The sequence below is a fragment of the Schistocerca gregaria genome, chromosome 9, assembly GCF_023897955.1.
Source record: "Schistocerca gregaria isolate iqSchGreg1 chromosome 9, iqSchGreg1.2, whole genome shotgun sequence".
In the NCBI taxonomy this organism is placed as follows: domain Eukaryota; kingdom Metazoa; phylum Arthropoda; class Insecta; order Orthoptera; family Acrididae; genus Schistocerca; species Schistocerca gregaria.
This window is the reverse complement of record NC_064928.1, coordinates 152,490,751-152,513,809: the sequence shown is the minus strand read 5'-3', so window position 1 is coordinate 152,513,809 and position 23,059 is coordinate 152,490,751. Positions and strand designations below refer to the sequence as shown.

The 23,059-nt window shown below is 45.3% G+C and overlaps 1 protein-coding gene across 3 annotated transcripts in view; it reads right to left on the bottom strand.

Annotated features, from left to right (window-relative positions):
* Window positions 1–23,059, bottom strand: part of LOC126291838 (connectin-like) — a 678,893-nt gene that overhangs the window by 405,997 nt on the left and 249,837 nt on the right. The window contains exon 1 of one of the 3 annotated variants that reach the window (XM_049985550.1): window positions 3,139–3,437. The exons of the other annotated variants lie outside the window; for them this stretch is intronic. The gene's annotated coding sequence lies outside the window, so the exon portion shown is untranslated. Of the gene's footprint in view, window positions 1–3,138; window positions 3,438–23,059 lie in introns of those variants that run through there. 3 annotated transcript variants of the gene reach the window in all.

Here is a 23,059-nt window from a genome sequence, read left to right as displayed (position 1 = left end):
TCGAATTTCTCTGTTCACCTCTAAATGAAAAACCTCAGGAAAAATTGGTATATTAAAATTCAATGTTGGCAGAGGTACATGAATACGCTGTCTTCCACATAAAGAGTGTTACGATTTCTCTCTTCACGTTTTCCCAATTCCATCACTGAAGTTACAACTCAATAAAAAATTCATGCTGCTCTTGATCTACACATATACGAGTATTTTAGAATTTCACTCAGCTGATGGAAGAAGTTTAGATATTCATATATATTGCCATTAAACTGAGGTTCATTTGTATTTAGCTTTTTCCGTCTCATCTTCTACAACACCAAAATTAAACCGCAGTAACCTGGCAACTGCTCGTGTAGCGTAATGCGCAGCGCCGTAACCTGCGATACAGGGAGTGCGTCATGTCCGCTTCGAATTCGGGATGCGGGCGTACGACCTTGGACCCGCGCGCCAGCTTTTTAGGCGGTCTCCCACGCACGTTTAAACAAATGCTCGGCTGGCACCCATACGCCACGTCAGTGACCACGATACGCAAGACACACAACATAGTGTTCACGATTCACACAGATGACTTCGCTCCTTTACGTCACCTTGACGATTGTGGTGTCAGGAAAGGGCACCCAGTCACAAAGTTAAATACATTTCTTTTATTTCACGTCTGTGGTCACAAATTTGTACGTCCTCAGACTACGGAGGCGAAATAAAAAAAAAAATTATTCTACATTTTTAGGTCACTGTTCCATTTGAGAGCTTAGCGCGGCTTGTGAAATAAAGTTAAATAATAAAATATACCGTGAAACAGCACACGTATACTAGTCGGGCTAAGAGCTACGGAGAAGAAAACGAGGAACAGAAAAAACTGGCACGTATTGAGAGAAAATAGTACATATCTCAAATTTTTTACATTGTTCGCTGCACGTAATGTACCCAAAGATTGTGAAAGTAAATTCGCAATTGAAAGTGGTTTCGATGTTCAAATACGCTTCCATCCGTCTGAAGAACGGATATTTCTGTTGACGAAACTTCCTGGCAGATTAAAACTGTGTTCCGGACCGAGACTCGAACTCGGGATCTCTGCCTTTCGCGGGCTCTACCATCTGAGCTACCCAAGGACGACGCACGCCCCGTCGTCACAGCTTCACATCTGCCAGTACCTCGTCTCCTACCTTCCAAACTTTACAGAGGCTTCTTGCTTTTCGCGGGCAAGTGCTCTACCATCTGAGCTACCCAAACACGACACACGCTCCGTCGTCACAGCTTCACATCTGCCAATACCTCGTCTCCTACTTTCTATACTTTACAGAAGCACTTTCCCGCGAAAGGCAAACGTCTCGAGTTCGAGTCTCGGTCCGGCGCACAGTTTTAATCTGCCAGGAAGTTTCATATCAGCGCACACTCCGCTACAGAGTGAAAATCAAATTATGGATTTCTGTTGATGTTTCACCAGCAATAAAACGGACATTAAAATATAAAACGAAAAGCGGTAAATACCGATGAAGAAAATATTTTATCCATTATTTTGCACCATTTTTCGCCCTTTATCTACATAAACAATCCGACTGAATGAACAGTTGGAAGAGATATTGATCTTCGAGTCCACTGCCATCCACACGAAGTCACTTCGAATTTCTCTGTTCGCCTTTCCCCAGCTACAGTAAGCAAACTACTATGAGCTGAGTAAAAAACTGCTGTTTCATACTTTTTTTGCTTCAGTTGCGGCCGTCTACCTATGCGAATACTGTAACTGTATTTAAGTCTGCTTTTACAAAAGATCTCGATTGAATACACTGCCATTCATAGGAAGTCACTTCAAATTTCTATGTTCACTTTTCTCTAACTAGAGCTCTCAAATTGAAAATAGGTAAATCCATAAAAAGAAAAGTCCGGACACGAGTATGGCTCACGTGCCGAGGGCTCCGTACAAAGTTCACCCATCTCCGGAATCGATCATTTCGACGATTTTTGTTTATTATCGATACTGAAACTTGCAAGAAATCAGTATATGTGAAGTGAATGACCGTATGTTTTGATTGCGCTGATGTAGAAGCTCAACTTTTTTACAATAGCAAGAGACATGACAAGTCAACTCGTTCCCGAGAAAAAGGGATCTAAAGAGACAAGAGAACACTCAGACAACAAATGACAGAAAAATAATAATTTTTCGTGTGATAGAATTACAAACAAACAAGTTTCGGATACTTCTTTTTCGTTTGGTGCTACTGTGGAACCTTGCTTCTTCCCAAGTTTTATGATTCCAGGTCAACTGGAAGCGCCTTATGATGAGTGAATTATCGAGCATCAAAATATGTGACAAAAAATGATTATGTTTTGATTAAGTTTCGAAGCTTAACTTTGTTACACCACCAAGGGACCATAGTTTTCACTTCACCTGTCTACCTAAACCTGAGAAAAAAGGGTCTTAACAAACGTACAGGCAAATAGTCGGATAAGTAATGAAAAACATTCATGTGATATAACTAGAAATTAAAATTTTCGGATTTCTTTTTCCTTTACTTGCAGTGTGGAACCCAGCTTCTTGCCAAATTTCATGTTCCCAACTCGACGGGAAGTGTCCTATAGGTTTTGATAAGTTAGTTTATGAGTATCAAAATACGTAAATGGTTATATCGTTTGTCTGCATTGGCTAAGAACGTTAACGCTTTTACACCACGAAGGGTCCATAGACATCGATACGTGACCTTCATACCTCAGCCCATTCTTGCAGAAGACGTGTCTTGACGGACAAATCGAAAATTTCGCGTGAAACCTTGCTTTTGTGGCAAATTTCATGATTCCAGGTCAACGGGAAGTATCCTGCATTTTTTTGATGAGTGAGTGTACGAGTGTCAAAATACACAAATGGCCGCTTTTTACAGCACCAGAGACCTCAGTACGTGGTATAAATTTCAACTTGGTACTTGAGAAAATTAATTTTTAACATTCGGACAGACAGATAGACGGACAACAAAGTAATTTTCTATGGCTTCGTTTATTACAGGTTGTTATACGGAAACCTAAAAATTCCTCGGTAAATTTTTTTTGCGTCGTTTGCGGCCCTTTACCTCTGCGAATGTGCTAAATTAATTTAGATTCACTGCTGGAAAAAAATTTCTATCTTCGAATCCAGTGCGATCGGCGCGAACTCACCTCTAGTTCCGGTGTTTACTTCACGGCGGTCAAACTTCGCGCGAGACGGGTCGAGGGAGACCTGTTGATACGCGGCTCGCACCTGGAGACGCTGATCTGTTTATCGTCCGCTGTCCTTCGGCCGACGTGCGACGCGTCGCGGTCCACCCGTTGCTCCGTGTTGCAGAAGACGCGCGCCACCGGACTACGCCAACCTGTCTGCGTGCGACCCTTGCCGTATCCTAGCTGCCGCCGCCACCGCAGCCAACAATCGACTGGCCGCCGCCGCCGCCTCCCGGTACAAAGTTACCCGCGCCTCTGGCAGCCGCGGCCGGAGTCCGCACCGCGGCGCCACCGTCGCCGCACCTCCCTGACGGCCGCCGTCGGCGAGGCGAGACCACCTCTCAAACCGACGCGGCGTCGCTGAAAGACCGACAGCAAGGGGAGGCCCACACACGCAGTGCGTTACGGACTTCGCCCGTCTGTCGGACAATTACAGTGCATACAAGATGTACAGTACTGTTCCACCTGGAACTGAAGGCGCTTCAGTCGGATTACTTGCATCGTGATATTTCACGACACACCCACTTGATCGCACATTGAAGCGTCATGACCATCTGCTTAATAGATTGTTTGTCCATCTTTGGAACGAAATGCATTATTGTTTATGCGTATGAAGTTCTGTGGAAATCTGTGGCATTATACAGGATAGTGACCGGACCAAATATCTCACGAAATAAGCAGCAAACGAAAAAACCACGAAGAACGAAACTCGTCTAGCTTGAAGGGGGAAACCAGATTGCGCTATGGTTGGCCCGCTAGATGGCGCGGCCATAGGCCAAACTTATATCAAATGCGTTTTTTTAAAAATAGGAACCCCCATTTTTTATTACATATTCGTGTAGTACGTAAAGAAATTTGAATGTTTTGCTTGGACCACTCTTTCGCTTTGTGATAGATGGCGCTGTAATAGCCACAGGCATATAAGTACGTGGTATCTCGTAACATTCCGCCAGTGTGGACTGTATTTGCTTCGTGATACACTACCCGTGTTAAAATGGACCGTTAATCAAATGCGGAAAAGGTCGATATCTTGTTAATGTATGGCTATTGTGATCAAAATGCCCAACGGGCGTGTGCTATGTGTCCTGGACGACATCATCCAAGCCGGCCAGTGTGGTCGAGCGGTTCTAGGCGTTTCAGTCTTGAACAGCGCGACCGCTACGGTCGCAGGTTCGAATCCTGCCTCGGACATGTGTGTGATGTCCTTAGTTTAGTTAGGTTTAAGTAGTTCTAAGTTATAGGGGGACTGATGACCTCAGATATTAAGTCCCATAGTGCTCAGAGCCATTTGAACCATTTGACATAATCCAAGTGTCCGGATCGTTCGCCGGATAATTACGTTATTTAGGGAAATAGGAAGTGTTCAACCACATGTGAAACGTCAACCACGACCTGCAACAAATGATGATGCCCAAGTAGATGTTTTAGCTGCTGTCGTGGCAAATTCGCACATCAGTAGCAGACAAACTGCGCGAGAATCGGAAACCTCAAAAATATCGGTGTTGAGAATACTACGTCAACATCGATTGCACCCATACCCTATTTCTATGTACCTGGAATTGCAATTGAACGTCGTGTACAGTTCTGCCACTGGGCACATCAGAAATTACAGGACGATGACAGATTTTATGTACGCGTTCTATTTAGCGACGAAGCGTCATTCACCAACAGCGGTAACGTAAACCGGTATAATATGCACTAGTAGGCAACGGAAAATCCGCGATGGCTGCGACAAGTGGAACATCAGCGACCTCGGCGGGTTAACGTATGGTGCGGCATTATGGGACGTAGGATAATTGGCCCCCATTTTATCGATGGCAGTCTAAATGGTGCAATGTATGCTAATTTCCTGCGTAGCGTTCTACCGATGTTACTACAAGCTGTTTCACTGCATAACAGAATGATGACGTACTTCCAACATGACGGATGTCCGTCATAGAGCTGGCGTGCGGTTGCAGCGGTATTAAATAGCATATTTTCATGACAGGAGGATCGGTCATCGAAGCACCATACCAGGGCCCGCACGTTCACCGGATCTGACGTCCCCGGATTTCTTTCTGTGGGGAAAGTTGAAGGATATTTGCTATCGTGATCCACCGGCAACGCCTGACAACATGCGTCAGCGCATTGTCAATGCACGTGCGAACTATTCGTTGTTGAGGGGAATGTCATTACACGTATTGCCAAATGCATTGAGGTTGACGGACATCATTTTGAGCATTTATTGCATTAATGTGGTATTTACATGTAACCACGCTGTAACACCATCCGTTCTCAGAAATGATAAGTTCACAAAGGTACATGTATCTCGTTGGAACAACCGATATAAAATGTTCAAACGTACCTACAATCTGCATTTCAATTTAAAAAACCTACCTGTTACCAACTGTTCGCCTAAAATTGTGAGCCATATGTTTATGACTACTACAGCACCATCTATCAAAAGCGAAAAAGTGGTCCAACTAAAACATTCATATTTCTTTACGTACTACACGAATATTTAATAATAATGGGAGTTCCTATTTTTAAAAAAGCAGTTGATATCTGTTTGATCTATGGCAGCGCCATCTAGCGGGCCAACCATAGTGCCATCTGGTTTCCCCCTTCAAGCTAGACGCTTATTTCGTGAGATATTTGGCCCGGTCACGATCAACGGACCAATCTGTATATTTACGCAGAAGTCATATACACTCCTGGAAATGGAAAAAAGAACACATTGACACCGGTGTGTCAGACCCACCATACTTGTTCCGGACACTGCGAGAGGGCTGTACAAGCAATGATCACACGCACGGCACAGTGGACACACCAGGAACCGCGGTGTTAGCCGTCGAATGGCGCTAGCTGCGCAGCATTTGTGCACCGCCGCCGTCAGTGTCAGCCAGTTTGCCGTGGCATACGGAGCTCCATCGCAGTCTTTAACACTGGTAGCATGCCGCGACAGCGTGGACGTGAACCGTATGTGCAGTTGACGGACTTTGAGCGAGGGCGTATAGTGGGCATGCGGGAGGCCGGGGGGACGTACCGCCGAATTGCTCAACACGTGGGGCGTGAGGTCTCCACAGTACATCGATGTTGTCACCAGTGGTCGGCGGAAGGTGCACGTGCCCGTCGACCTGGGACCGGACCGCAGCGACGCACGGATGCACGCCAAGACTGTAGGATCCTACGCAGTGCCGTAGGGGACCGCTCCGACACTTCCCAGCAAATTAGGGACACTGTTGCTCCTGGGGTATCGGCGAGGACCATTCGCAACCGTCTCCATGAAGCTGGGCTACGGTCCCGCACACCGTTAGGCCGTCTTCCGCTCACGCCCCAACATCGTGCAGCCCGCCTCCAGTGGTGTTGCGACAGGCGTGAATGGAGGGACGAATGGAGACGTGTCGTCTTCAGCGATGAGAGTCGCTTCTGCCTTGGTGCCAATGATGGTCGTATGCGTGTTTGGCGCCGTACAGGTGAGCGCCACAATCAGGACTGCATACGACCGAGGCACACAGGGCCAACACCCGGCATCATGGTGTGGGGAGCGATCTCCTACACTGGCCGTACACCTCTGGTGATCGTCGAGGGGACACTGAATAGTGCACGGTACATCCAAACCGTCATCGAACCCATCGTTCTACCATTCCTAGACCGGCAAGGTAACTTGCTGTTCCAACAGGACAATGCACGTCCGCATGTATCCCGTGCCACCCAACGTGCTCTAGAAGGTGTAAGTCAACTACCCTGGCCAGCAAGATCTCCGGATCTGTCCCCCATTGAGCAAGTTTGGAAGTGGATGAAGCGTCGTCTCACGCGGTCTGCACGTCCAGCACGAACGCTGGTCCAACTGAGGCGCCAGGTGGAAATGGCATGGCAAGCCGTTCCACAGGACTACATCCAGCATCTCTACGATCGCCTCCATGGGAGAATAGCAGCCTGCATTGCTGCGAAAGGTGGATATACACTGTACTAGTGCCGACATTGTGCATGCTCTGTTGCCTGTGTCTATGTGCCTGTGGTTCTGTCAGTGTGATCATGTGATGTATCTGACCCCAGGAATGTGGCAATAAAGTTTCCCCTTCCTGGGACAATGAATTCACGGTGTTCTTATTTCAATTTCCAGGAGTGTAATTCCCGTAAGTAACGCGGCGCTGATCTGCGTACTCGGTCAAGCACCCAATAGCGACCCACATGGGTCCAATAGGATTTACATCAGGCGAATTTTGCCACCGAGACATCAACGTCAGCTGACTATAACGCTCCTCAAAGGACTGTAGCATGGGTATGATTCCGAGACACGGACAATCCACTCCTGAAAGGTGGCATCACCGTCGGGAAAGACATCAAGCATGAGGCGACGCAGTTGGTTCGCAGCTGTCAGCGTGTCTTTTATTACTACCACAGGTCCCTTGCAAGCGCAGAATAATGCCTTCCGTAGCATAATATTTCTGTCTGTGGCGTGCTGCACATTTCGTGCCGCTGTTCACTTTTATGACGGCGTTTGCGGAGACGACCATCGACCTAGCAAAAGTATAACTCACCCGAAAAGCCGACACCTTTCCATTGATCGACGGTCGAATCCCGATAGTCACGTGCCAAATGCAATCCTAGCTGACGATGTCGTTAGGTCAACATTTGAACACGCGGAGGTAGTCTACTGCGATGTACAGTAAATGGCTTACTCCAAAAGACTTTTTCGAGCACCAGTAATGTGCTCTTTGAGCAGAAATGCCACTGATCAGCATCTATCGTACTTGAAGAGCAGACAGGCCTGCGAACCCCACGTTCTTTGTAGAGCAGTGGGCGTTCAGTCATTTAGCCATTTACAGCCTAATGGTATTTCCCAGTTCTTCTGCCTCTTTCTGTAGATGCTCACGAGAATAGCAAGTGCAAAAGCGACCAGCTTCGCCGGTTTCAAGATGTTCACAGGTTCTGTGCTTTAATTATCCCCTTTTTGTCAATGGATTTCCCACTTTGCAGCTCATATTTTCGATAGGGTGATACCCCCACCCTGTCCCACTTACATACTTCTGTTGCCTCATCACGTGCCCGCAATGCCACCAGGCGACGTCCAGTGTAGTGGTTGGCAGTGATGTTTTGGCTTGTCAGTGTATATGCACTCTCTCTTTCCAAGCATTTATGGAGGAGGAGGAGATTAGTGTTTAACGTCCCGTAGACAACGAGGTCATTAGAGACGGAGCACAAGCTCGGATTAGGGAAGGATGGGGAAGGAAATCGGCCGTGCCCTTTGAAAGGAACCATCCCGGCATTTGCCTGAAATGATCTAGGGAAATCACGGAAAACCTAAATCAGGATGTCCGGACGCGGGATTGAACCGTCGTCCTCCCGAATGCGAGTCCAGTGTGCTAACCACTGCGCCACCTTGCTCGGTCGAAGCATTTATCCTGACTTGCGTGGTATGCTGGTTAATCGGACGTGGCATATTAATGTTAAGGGGAGCCCAGATGCCCTTTCTGTTGCCACCCCGTACCCCCTTTGAAGGAATCAGTGTACCCCAACTGTCTGGGTCTAGTGTAATCCGTGGAATAGTGCGAATGTGTTCAGATTTCTGCGAGCCGTGTAACTGAGGCAGAACGTGGGGACCAGTCTAGTATTCACCTAGTGGAATGTGGAAAACCGCCTAAAAACCACATCCAGGGTGCCCTGCACACCAGCTATCGTCGTTAATTCGCCGGGCGGATTCGATTGGGGGCAGGCGCGCCTACCCGAGTCCAGGAAGAGCGCGTCAGCGCTTTAGGCTTCCCTGACGGCTTTTGTCAGTGTATATGCACTACTACCACGAAATCACGCACAGTGGGTTGCGTTTCCTCAGCCACAACTGTACTTCTTTACTGTAGTGTCACCGCGAGGTTCTGAAAACGGGCATGGAAGGCCAAGTACAGTAATATCGTGGTCGGGGAATACATGTGGTGAATGCTGTTCTAGTAGTCCAATCAATTCTTAGTGCAAAGTTTTGTAGAAGCTTTTTCGACAACCCTTCTATATATTTTCGAGAGTGCTGAATCTGAATTATCAAAGTTCCACTAAAAATTTCAATCTCTGTTGATCCATGGTGGATACTGGACAATCATCGAAGTGAACATTCCTAAAATGAATTCATGGAATCCAGATACTGATGACACCAAATACGTAAGCACCGATGTATCTGATTCTCTATAGTCCGGGTGCATAGGACCCTGAAGGTGCCAGATGACTGGGTGTTTGTGTTGTCCTCATCTACATCTACATTTACATTTACATTTATACTCCGCAAGCCATCCAACGATGTGTGGCGGAGGGCACTTTACGTGCCACTGTCATTACCTCCCTTTCCTGTTCCAGTCGCGTATGGTTCGCGGGAAGAACGACTGCCGGAAAGCCTCCGTTCGCGCTCCAATCTCTCTAATTTTACATTAGTGATCTCTTCGGGAGCTATAAGTAGGGGGAAGCAATATATTCGATACCCCATCCAGAAACGCACTCTCTCGAAACCTGAACAGCAAGCTACACCGCGATGCAGAGCGCCTCTCTTGCAGAGTCTGCCACTTGAGTTTGCTAAACATCTCTGTAACGCTATCACGCTTACCAAATAACCCTATGACGAAACGCGCCGCTCTTCTTTGGATCTTCTCTATCTCCTCTGTCAATCCGACCTGGTACAGATCCCACACTGATGAGCAGTACTCAACTATAGGTCGAACGACTGTTTTGTAAGCCACCTCCTTTGTTGAAGGACTACATTTTCTAAGGACTCTCTCAATGAATCTCTTCCTGGTACCTGCCTTACCAACAATTAATTTTATACGATCATTCCACTTCAAATCGTTCAGTACGCATACTCCCAAATATTTAACAGAATTCATTAATTCATAATTCATAATTCATTAAAGTGGAGAGATTGTATTAAGCAAAGGTTGGGAATTTGTGCAAGCACTAATAACCGCGCAGGTGAGCGCCCCATTAACCAATCATAATCATCATCATCATCGTCATCATCATCCTGAAGATGGCATTAATAAGATGCCGAAGTCGGTCTTCTGAATAGTGTAACTTTTCCTGTGGTGAACACTAAAATTTGGTCACGGAGATGCCTCAGATTCAAAATAAACACGGAAAATTTGGACTTTAAGGTTTTCGCTTGTATATCGAAATCGAGGCAATTTTCGACAACGCTGACCATGTGTGAATGTAAAGAGGATAAAATTTTTCACAAAACAGGTCGGAGTCATTTTCTCCGTCAGACTAAACATATGGCGTACAGAACAATTGAACTACGAGTAATTTCCTTCGCCACAACCATGACCCAAGTCCTCATTCCTCAATATGCTATGACATGATGTTCATTGAAACGTTAAGCTTTCATCACTCCTACAGTGAAAAGGCGATTAAGTAACGTATGTAAATGGCATAACAATTTTGGTTTATTTAGCATATGGTAATAATGCTAAGAGTAAATATAACAATGTTTTATATTTTATTCAATAATTTTAAAGTAATTTCTAAGATGTTTCATCCTCTTTCGGCTTCGTGTACCGCTGCTCTCGCCTTCACTTCATTTGTCTCCAAAATGAGAATGTATGTGGGTAAAGTTCTCTTGAATTCCAGAAAAAGTCAACATCATCGTAGATTGCATCGTTTCCGAGTTATAAGCGAAAAATACAACAATATCAGTTCAATCATGTTTTTCATTTTTCACCCACTTACGGGCCGAAATTTTGGAAGAACTGAAAGTTCTGATTCATATAGAGATCACTACAGCCGACATGATCGTCTTGAGAAATTCAGCAACTATATTGATATTTAAGATAATTCTCATTTACTGCTTCGCCTCAACTGCACGTATTAAAATAAATTTTTCGACCACTCTGGAGATCCACAACAAAGTAAAGTTACGTATCTACCTTTTAACTCTTTGCAGTTATCAGAAAAGAAAAGAATTGTACGTAGATGTACAATTTACAGAAGTAGTAGCGTCAGCAAACGGGTTGTCTACTCGGAACCACATATAAGAGTACTGTGTTTTGCAACTGGGGTCAGTGTTTAAAATAATGTTGGGGGGAAAGTAATAGAAGAACAGGGAGACAAGAACATGCTAATAAGGTTTCAGGTTTGAGATATTATACCTAGATAATTTCGAAGTACCAGTTTACGGGTAGTTTTCTTTTTGTTATGGTTTTAGGGCGCAAAACTGCTACGGTCATTAGCACCCGGTTTACGGGTAGGTTTACAACTAATGACATTATTCGCTAGAGACTCAGGCACCATGTGAATAGTAAAGCTTCGAAATTCGCGACAGTAGGTATATATAGACGAAAGTGTGGAAACTGACCAGACGTTTACATGGTTCAAACACGCATCATGTTTGAAATACGGTTCAAAGACCACTCTTCGATTCAAAGTAAGAAAACAGCGTTTACTAAGCATCTTTAAAAATCGAAGAATACACTATGTGATCAAAAGTATCTGGACACCTCCTAAAAAATACGTTTCTCATATTAGGTGTATTGTGCTGCCACCTACTGCCAGGTATTCCATATCAGTGACCTCAGCAGTCATTAGACATTTTGAGAGAGCAGGATGGGGTGCTTCGTGGAACTCACGGACTTCGAACGTGATCATGTGATTGGGTGTGAGTTGTGTCATACATCTGCAAGCGAGATTTCCATGCTCCTAAAGATGCCTAGGTCTACTGTGATAGTGAAGCGGAAACGTGAAGGGACACGTACAGCACAAAAGCGTACAGGCCGACCTCGTCTGTTGACGGACAGAGGCCGTTGACAGTTGAAGAAGGTCGTAATGTGTAATAGGCAGACATCTGTCCAGACCATCACAGGAATTCCAAATTGCATTAGGACCCATTATGGCAGGCGGAAGATGAGAAAAATTGGATTTCATGGTGAAGCGGCTGCTTAAAAGTCACACATCACGCCTGTAAATACCAAACGACGCCTCGCTTGGTCTAAGAAGCGTAAACATTTAAGCGTATTTGTAATTGTAATTCTTTTTGGTCATCTGGTGATTTTACAAGACGGCAAATGATAGCATGATCTTCAAATAATCTAAGACAGCTACTCAGAGCCCTAAATTTTTTCTGTGCGAGTCCTAATTTGTCATATTTTATCGTTAATATAGATCAGGAACAATAGAGGGTCTATAACACTTCCTTGGGGAACGCCGGATATTTCTTCTGTTTTACTCGATGAACAGTGTAAAAACGTTGTGTGGAGTGACGAATCACGGTACACAATGTGGCAATCCGATGGCACGGTGTGGGTACGGCGAATGTCCGGTGAACGTCATCTGCCAGCGTGTGTACATCTATATCTATGTGATTAATCTGCTGTTCACAGTTAAGTGCATGGCAGAGTGTTTAATGAACCACCTTTAAGCTGTCTCTCTACCGTTCCAATCTCGAACTGATAGCGGGAAAATTGAGCCCTAATTTTTTTCTGTGCGAGTCCTAATTTGTCATATTTTATCGTCATGGTCATTTCGCCCTATGTAGGTTGGTGCCAACAGAATGTTTTCACAATCGGAGGAGAAAACTGGCGATGGAAATTTCATGAGAAGAACCGGTCGTAACGAAAAACACCTTTGTATTAGTGATTGCCACTACAATTCACGTATGATGTCTGTGGCACTATCTCCCGTATTTCGTCATAATACTAAACGAGCCGCCCTTCTTTGAACTTTTCCAGTATCATCCGTCAGTTCCACCCGATACGGATCCCACACCGCACAGCAGTACTCCACAACATGGAGGACAAGTGTAGCGTAAGGCGTCACTTCAGTGGATCTGTTGCACCATCTAAGTGTTCTGCCAATCAATCGCAGTCTTTGGTTTGCTCTACCCACATTATCTATATGATAGTTACAATTTAGGGTATTTGTAATTGTAATTCTTTTTGGTCATCTGATGACTTTACAAGACGGCAAATGACAGCATCATCTTCAAATAATCTAAGACGGGTACTCAGATTGTCTCTTATGTCGTTAATATAGATCAGGAACAATAGAGGGTCCTATAACACTTCCTTGCGGAAGTTTTACTCGATGACTTTCCGTCTATTACTACGAACTGTGACCATTCTGATAAGAAATCACAAATATCGTCGCACAACTGAGGCGATATTCCATAGGCACACAGTTTGGTTAGAAGTTGCTTGTGAGGAACGGTGTCGAAAGCCTTCCGTAAATCTCAAAATATGGAGTCAATTTGACGTTCATGTCGAAAGCTCTCCTTAGAGGTAGTTGTGTTCCGCAAGAACGATATTTTCGGAATTCGTGCTATGTGTCAGTAAATCGTTTTCTTCGAGGTACTTCATAATGTTCGAATAAAGTATATGATCCAAAATACTACTGCAAAACCGGACGGAGTGACCGAGCGGTTCTAGGCAATACAGTCTGGAACCGCGAGACCGCTACGGTCGCAGCTTCGAATTCTGCCTGGGGCATGGAGGTGTGTGATGTCCTCAGGTTAGTTAGGTTTAAGTAGTAATAAGTTCTAGGGGACTGATGACCTCAGCAATTAAGTCCCATAGTGCTCAGAGCCATTTTGAACCTACTGCAAATCGACGTTAGTGATATGGGCCGGTAATTCAGCTGATTACTCCTACTTCCCTTTCTGGGTATTGGTGTGACTTGAGCAACTGTCCAGTCTTTAGGTACAGAACTTTCTGTGAGCAAGTGGTTGTATATAATTGCCAAATATAAAACTATTGCATCTGCATACTCTGAATCTGGACCGGAGGCCTTGCCTTTATTAAGTGATTTAAGCTGCTTTGCTACACCGAGGATATCTAGTTGTATGTTTCTCATCTTCTCAGTTGTTCTCGATTGGAATTCGAGAATCTTTACTTCGTCTTCTTTGATAAAGGAGTTTCGGAAAACCGTGTTTAACAACTCTGCTTTGGTGGCACTGTCATCAGGGACTTCACCGTTGTTATCGCGCGGTGAAGGTTATTGATTTCGTCTTTCCACATAATTTTCAGTATTCATCTGTAGCACCACATCTCAAATGTTTCGATTCTCTTCTCTTCCAGTTTTTCCCACAGTCCACGTTTCATGCATTTTTGTAGAAACTTTTGGAGCCTGTTCCAACCCTCCACCTCACCGCAGCGCACGTGTGATCGACAGCTGGATTTCCTGAGCAGAGACAGCGGCAGCGCACACCATCCCAGCAGCACGCAGGCTTGCAGACTGGCTTCCGTACACACTACACTGCAAAACTGTGTGCTATACAACGCCACCAAACCGAGCGAGGTGGCGCAGTGGTTAGACACTGGACTCGCATTCGCGAGGACGACGGTTCAGTCCCGCGTCCGGCCATCCTCATTTAGGTTTTCCGTGATTTCCCTAAAATCACTCCAGGCAAATGCCGGGATGGTTCCTCTGAAAGGGCACGGCCGACTTCCTTCCCCATCCTTCCCTAATCCGATGAGACCGATGATCTCGCTGTCTGGTCTCCTTCCCCGAAACCAACCTACCAACCAACGCCACCAAGCAGAATCTAATGCAATGAACCGTAACTGTCGTACACTGTTCGCACTAACTTCAGTTGCTCCGCAGAGTTTCACTTTCATAATTTATTGTTACAGGCCCTCTGCATAGCTACACATTCATAATCTGATGAGCGCTATGTCATTCACTATTTATGCAGACCTTGGTCTGGGCCTGTACTTGTAATACATTAACGAAAAAAAAACTTATACAATTTTATTTTTATGCTTTCAGTGTAAAACCTTATGGCTTTATACTTTTAAGTTTCACATTTTGAATACCTTTTGAATACTTTAAGATAATAATTCAGGTCCCCTACTTTAATGATTTTAAGCATCCAATTTGGTATTTTGACATTTTTCTAATTTAGCATGAGTCTTGTTGTTAAACTCATGCCAGCTGAATCAACCTGCATTTATATACACGATGATCAGTGAAAAAAATCTGGAAAGCTTGTTAGATTGTTGCAGGGTAGATTACGCTGAGAAATAACTGTTAAGGGAAAAATTCTATACGTAGTGCCATTTCTAAGTTAATAAGCACTGAACTTAGCTGCAGTCATGCGGACGACCAGACACAGTTAGGTTAGTGTCAGTAGTTCTAAATCGCACATGATAGCGCACATGACAACTTAGGTTTTGGCTTGGGTTCGATCGTTACTGCCATCCCATGTCCAATTTCTGTATCACTCTTTTATTAAGTTTTAGGAAAACAAATAAAAAGAAAAAAACATTTCGAGACACTGTCTACGGTGGGCTACTTGAATTCGTGCAGGCAATAGCCTGATTGTCTATATTCACTGCTAATGAACTTCAAAATGGTGCACAGAATTGAATTTGTTTGATGACATGTGTTTCACAGTATATCCTACCCTACAACATCCATACAAACTTCTCAGACTGTTTCCGAACAAGCTATTGTTATTTTCGGTGGGGTATGTGACTTATGACGTGTAGTCAAATCCTCCACCTTTTGCTTATGATTAACAACGTAAACAAGCACGGATGAAAATGTAGGACACAGTTGAAAAATAAGATGAAAAAAGCAAAGACGTTCCAGTAAACAAGGGCTCCCAAGCGAGACGTCTGTGGGATAACTGCGAATACAGGGTTGAAGGGCCGCCACGGGCGTGATAGTAAAACATTGTCGTAGTTAATGTAATTGTGACGAAAGAGCAGTTCCGACATCAGGTGCAATTGAGCACTAAAATGAATCCAACACTGACAAGTGCAAATTCGTGGCGGACGGGCACTCGAACCCGTATTTCTCACTTAAGGCGAGCAGTCGTTTTAGCCACCTGAGCTCTCCGAGCGGCTTCCTGTCCAATCCAAATTACCATATATTGCAAACTACATACGCGCACAGTCCCACCTGATTCCCACAAAAGTTCGAACAAAGGCTTCGTCCGCGCAGAAGCTATCATTATTTGCTGCCGAGGTGCATGTACACTACTGGCCATTAAAATTGCTGCACCACGAAGATAACGTGCTACAGTCGTGAAATTTAACCGACAGGAAGAAGATGCTGTGATATGCAAATGATTAACTTTTCAGAGCATTCGCACAAGTATGTACACGGTGGCGACACCTACAACGTGCTGACATTAGGAAAGTTTCCAACCGATTTCTCATACACAAACAGCAGTAGACCGGCGTTGGCTGGTGAAACGTTGTTGTGGTGCCTCGTGTACGCAGGAGAAATGCGTACCATCACGTTTCCGACTTTGATAAATATCGGATTGTAGCCTATCGGGTTTGCGGTTTATTGGATCGCGTCATTGCTACTCGCGTTGGTCGAGATCCAATGACTGTTAGCAGAACATGGAATCGGTGGGTTCAGGAGGGTAATACGGAACGCCGTGCTGGGTCCCAACGCCCTCGTATCACTAGCAGTCGAGATGACAGGCATCTTACCCGCATGGCTGTAACGGATCGTGCAGCCACGTCTCGATCCCTGAGTCAACAGATGGGGGCGTTTGCAAGACAACAATCATCTGCACGAACAGTTCGACGACGTTTGCAGCAGCATGGACTATCAGCTCGGAGACCAGGGCTGCGGTTACCCTTCATACTTCATCACACACAGAAGCACCTGTGATGGTGTACTCAACGACGAACCTGGGTGCGCGAATGGCAAAACGTCATTTTTTCGGATGGATCCAGCTTCTGTTTACAGGATCATGGCAGTCGCATCCGTGTTTGGCGACATCGTGGTGAACGCACATTGGAAGCGTGTATGCGTCATCGCCATACCAGCGTATGACCCGGCGTGTTGGAATGAGGTGCCATTGCTTACACGCCTCGGTCGCCTCTTATTTGTACTGACGGCGCTTTGAACAGTGGACGTTACATTTCAGATGTATTACGACCCGTGGCTCTACCCTTCATTCGATCCCTGCGAAACCCTATATTTCAGCAAGCTAATACACGACCGCATGTTGCAGGTCCTGTACGGGCCTTTCTGGATACGGAAAATGTTCGACTGGTGCCCTGGCCAGCACTTTCTCCAGATCTCTCACCAACTGAATGGTCTGGTCAAGGGTGGCCGAGCAACTGGCTCGTCACGATACGCCAGTCACTACACTTGATAAACTGTGGTACTGTGTTGAAGCTGCATGGGCAGCTGTACCTTTACAAGCCATCCAAGCTCTGTTTGACTCAATGCTCAGGCGCATGAAGGCCGTTATTACGGCCAGAGGTAGTTGTTCTGGGTACTAATTTCTCAGGATCTATGCACCTAAATTGTGTGAAAATGTAATCACATGTCAGTTCTAGTATAATGTATTTGTCCAATGAATACTCGTTTATAATTTGCATTTCTTCTTGGTGTAGCAACTTTAATGGCTAGTAGTGTATTTATACCTGTGATGTCTGTTTTTTCTGACACGTCCGAACATGCGACGTATGGGAATTTGGGATGAACGAGAAGCGCGCTAAGATAGCCGAGGTGGTTACGGCGACCGCTCGTGCTAAATGGCAAGTTGTGGCACGAGTCCCGGTCGGGCATAAAGATTCATTTTGTTTCCATTTGATTTATTTCAATTCTGGATTGCAGCTGATGTCGAAATTGCTGTTACATTACGTACATAAAAGACTGCAAAATCATGAGTGCACCACACATACTATAGAAATATAATTTAGACGTAAACTTTTCTGTTACGTTCGCATACATTGGGCTTAAATTTCACCCAGGGCCTAACTTAACAAGAAATACAATACTGATTCAGCATTAGAATTTACTATAGACTAACACCTACTAAACGAGCTGCTTCAACCGTTCTCGCATTTTGATGCAATATAGCATTCGCCTCTGCTATGAGTTATGAACTGTTTCAAACAGCCCCGGATCTTCTCGTGTAGTTTGATAAGACTGTAGAAATTGCTACTCCAGTTCTTCCATCTTGTTAACTGCCGTGTTGTTCTCTTGTGAGACGTCCCCAGACGGAGACTCCAGAGGACTGGCCGAGCGAGGTGGCGCAGTGGTTAACACACTGGACTCGCATTCTGGAGGACGACGACTCAAATCAGCGTCCAGCTATTCTGATTTAGGTTTTCCGCGATTTCTCTCAATCACTTCCGGCAAATGACGGGATGGTCCCTTTCTAAGCGCACTGCCGATTTCCTTTCCCACCTTTCCCTAATCCGAGCCTGTGCTGAGTACCTAATGATGTCGTTGTCGACGGGACGTTAAACACTAATCTCCTCCTCTTCCTCATCCTACTCGTCCGCATTACCCTCATCCAGAGGATTGGGGGGCGGCCCAATTACAAGCCCTGCTCGCCCATGTTTCCGCGTTAGAAGTTCGCAGAAAATTATTTTGAACAATTAGTTCATGAGCCCACTCGAAGCGTAAATGGCTGCGAAAGCTTACTTGACCTTTTAGTAACAAATAATCCTGAACAAATAGTGAGTATCGTGACGAATACAGTGATTAGCGACCACAAGGCAGTTGCTGCTAGGCTCAATACCGTAACACCTACAACCATCAAAAAGAAACGCAAAGTATATCTATTTTAAAAAAAGCCTATAAAAATGCTCTTAACGTCTTTTTAAGTGACAGTCTTCACTGATTCCGATCTGATCATGTAAGTGTAGAAACTAGTGGAATGGAGATAGTATCGACAGCAATTGAGATAACTCACATAAATTAATAAGTGATGGTACTGATCGCCCATGGTACACAAAACGGGTCAGATCACTGTTGCAGAAGCAGCGAAAAAAGCATGCCAAATTTAAAAGAACACAAAATCCCCAAGATTGGCAAAGTTTTACAGAAGTTTGAAATATGGCGGGTACTTCTATGCGAGATGCTTTTAATAATTTCCAAAACGAAATTCCGTCTCGAAATCTGGCAGAAAACCCAAAGAGATACATAAAGCACACCAGTGGCCAGACGCAATCAATACCTTCACTGCACGATAACAAAGGTGAAGTCACTGATCCAATATCAACCAGTTGACATCACAGCAGCTGAGAAGAATGCTCCACCTACCATCTTCGAAGGATTCCATGGGTCTAATGATGGTCATGTGATACGACCGAAACCGGTTACCTATGTTCTTGTAACATACGTGGTGTGATCAAGACTGAATTTTAAAAAGAAAAATATGGAACTAAATTTATTTCATTCTTGGGACACTTTTTGGTTATATTCATATTGGGTGTCGCATCCTTGATATTACTTACTTTTAAGTCAGTCGAAGATTTTATTATTGAAGACTACTTTTAATCTTACGTGTTATGGCCTGAAATGCCACCACCTTCGTTTAGCTACATAAAGTGTTATGTTGTAATATGAGCCTATCTGCTGCACCTAACAGACTCCCATCTGAACGTCATCTTTCTTCTTTGTAGTCATTGTTAGGTCGTCTGCACATAGGGTTGTATTGTCTAGTGACATGTTCTAAAAGTACAGCACCCTTGACGTTCCAATTTGTTTTTGATCATTAGGTTTGTGATTCTGCTTCCCATATGTACGACAATTTCAATATTTGTATGTAGACAGCATTAATTAGATGTCATGGACATCCTAATTCAGCCACTATACTGTATATCATTTTTCTTTTCACGTTACTAAATGACTTTGCGGCACCTGTAAGAACAAAATGGTTATTTCTTTGAAATTCTCGTCTATTTCCTGTAATTTAGTGTAGTGTAACAATATCGTCTGTAGTTGATCGACCCATTAAAAACGTGATTGATATTTAGTTGTTCCATAACAACTTTCAGTCTTGTATTCGAGATTTTGGCATATAGACTGAATGCAGAAGGATCGTACCTTGGCAGTTATTACATTTACTACATCATAGGTTTGTCTAACTCTGAGAGATTTACACTGAAGCGCCAAATAAACTGATATAGGCATGCATATTGAAATAGAGAGATACTTAAACAGACAGAATAAGGCGCTGCTGCCCGCAATGTCTATATAAGACAACAAGCGACTGGCGAAGTTTTTAGAACGGTTACTGCTGTTACAAAGGCAGGTTATCTAGGTTTAAGCGAGTTTGAATGATATGTTGTAGTCATGGGATACAACATCTCCGAGGTGGCGATGAAGTGGAGATTTCCCCGTGCTACCACTTCACGAGAATACCGTGAATGTCGGAATCTGGTAAAACATCAAATCTCTGACATCGCTGCGGCCGGAAAAATATCCAGCCAGTACGGGACTTACGTCGACTGAAGCCAATCGTTCAACATGACAGAAGTGCAAACCTTCCGCAAATTGCTGCAGACTGCAACGCTGGGTTCAAATGGCTCTGAACACTATGGGACTTAACATCTGAACCGACCGAGTGGCCGAGGGGTTCTAGGTGCTTCAGTCTGGAACCGCGCCACCGCTACGGTCGCAGGTTCGAATCCTGCCTCGAGCATGGATGTGTATGATGTCCTTAGGTTAGTTAGGTTTAAGTAGTTCTACGTTGTAGGGGACTGATAACCTCAGATGTTAAGTCCCATAGTGCCCTGAGCCATTTGAACCATTTTGAACTTAACATCTGAGGTCATCAGTCCCCTAGAACTTAGAACTACTTAAACCTAACCTAAGGACATCACACACATCCATGCCCGAGGCAGGATTCGAAACTGAGACCGTAGCGGTCTCGTGGTTCCCGACTGAAGCGCCTAGGACCGCTCGGCCACGGCCGACCAATAATGGGCCATCAACAAATGTCAGCATGAGAACCGATCAACGAAACATCGTCGATATAGGCTTTCGGAGCAGTCTTGTTGACTTCACGACACAAAGCTAGGCCCATCAATACCGACATGGACTGTTAATGACTGGAAACGAGTTACCTGTTCGGACGATTCTCGTTTCAAATTGTATGAGCAGATGGACGTGTACGGGTATGGACACAACTTCATGAATCCGTGCACCCTGCATGTCAGTAGGGCACTGTTCAAGCTGGTGGAGACTCCTTAATGGTATGGGGTGTGTGCAGCTGGAGTGATATGGAACGCTTGATACATCTAGATACGACTCTGACAGGCGACTCGTGCGTAGGATTTCCTGCCTCCATTCATGTCCACTATGCATTCGGACGGATTGGGCGATTCCAGCAGGGCAATGCGACCCCCACACGCCGACAACTGCTACAAAGTGGCTCCAGGAACTCTTTTGTTACTTTGAACACCTCTGTTGGCCACCATACTAACCCAAACATGAAAATTATTGAACATATCGGGGATGTATTGCAATGAGCTGTTCATAAGACGTCTCCACCTCCTCTTACGGATTTATGGACAGCCCTGCAGAATTGATGGTGTGCTTTAGAAATTAACAAGTTCATGACACGCCGTGTTGCGGCACTTCTGCATGCTCGCGGTGGCCCTACACGATATTTGGGCGATGTACCAGTTTCTTTGTCTCCTCATTGTAACTACCTATACGAAAACTAAGAACGGCCGGGCTTGTGGTGTGTTGACTACATGCACCTCCGTATCCACGTTTGGTGACACTTAAGGCCTGAGGATGACATAGTGGCTGGTCGGTACAGTTGGTTCTGCTAGGACGGTTTGTTTTGTTTGTTACCAGTAACTTCATAATGTGCCAAAACCTCAGACCCGGCAACATATCTTTAACTGTGTGTTAACTGTGTACATCGAGGTATTAGTCTCACTTTTAGATAGTAATGATATAATATCCAAGCGCTCGAATGCGTCTACGGGCGAAACTGCGTTAGAGCGAATATCTCGTACCTGGCCAGAAATAGAAACGCGAAATTCAGGATGAGAACACCTTGTTACTCGCACGCCTTGTTCCCAAATGGAATGCAATAGCAGCGAAACGCGATGATGGAACGCGCTGGAAGCGGATTACGGGGGCAGATACCGGCCCGCTGAAACGCCATCTGGCCGTTTGCTGGCCCGAGCGCCAGATACGGCCGGCCTAATGACAAATAATAAAAGAGAGGGCGCCAGAAAGGCGTGGCGGATAAAATCGCAGCAAGCCCGGCCGCCCGTGTCGTGTCGAGTTCCCTTCACACCAGCCGCGGCCAGCGCTGACGCCGGAATACGGCGTGGCGTGTCGGCACCAACACACGCGAAGCCGCTGCGGGCGCCAGGTAGCTCCGTCTGGCGCAGTGCGGACGTTTCTGCCAGCATCGCGCCATCGTCAGCAGAGGACCCTGGTGTCTCCCAAACCGCCGAATGTCACGCAGTCAGATGGGTATGGAACGTAGTATATCGATAGAGAACGAAAGGCCGGCCGCTATGGCTGAGAAGGCACTTCAGTCCGGAACCGCGCTGCTGTTACGTTCGTAGGTTCGAATCCTGCTTCGGGCATGGATGAGTGTGATGTCCTAAAGTTATTTAGGTTTAGCTACTTCTAAGTCTAGGGGATTGATGACCTCAGATGTTAAGTCCCATAGTGGTTAGAGCCATTTGAACCACCGAGCGAGGTGGCGCAGTGGTTAGCACACTAGACTGGCATTCGGGAGGACGACGGTTCAATCCCGCATCCGGCCATCCAGATTTAGGTTTTCCGTGATTTCCCTAAATCAGTGCAGGCAAATGCCGGGATGGTCCGTTTGGAAGGCACGGCCGACTTCCTTCCTCATCCTTCCCTAAGCCGATGAGAACGATGACCTCGCTGTCTGGTCTCCTCCCCCAAAACCAACCAACCATTTGAACCATCAAGCAAAAGACTGATCTAGGTTGAAGGAAGAGGAGGAGGGGATTAGTGTTTAACGTTGTGTCGACAACCAGGTTATTATAGACGGAGCACAGTGCTCGGATTAAGGAAGAATGACGAAGGAAATCGGCCATGCCCTTTCATATGAGCCATCCCTGCATTTACCCCAAACGATTTGGGGAAATCAGGGCAAACTTAAATCAGGACTCCCGGACGTGAGTCTGAACCGTCGTCCTTCCTATACAGTTTATATTATGCGTTG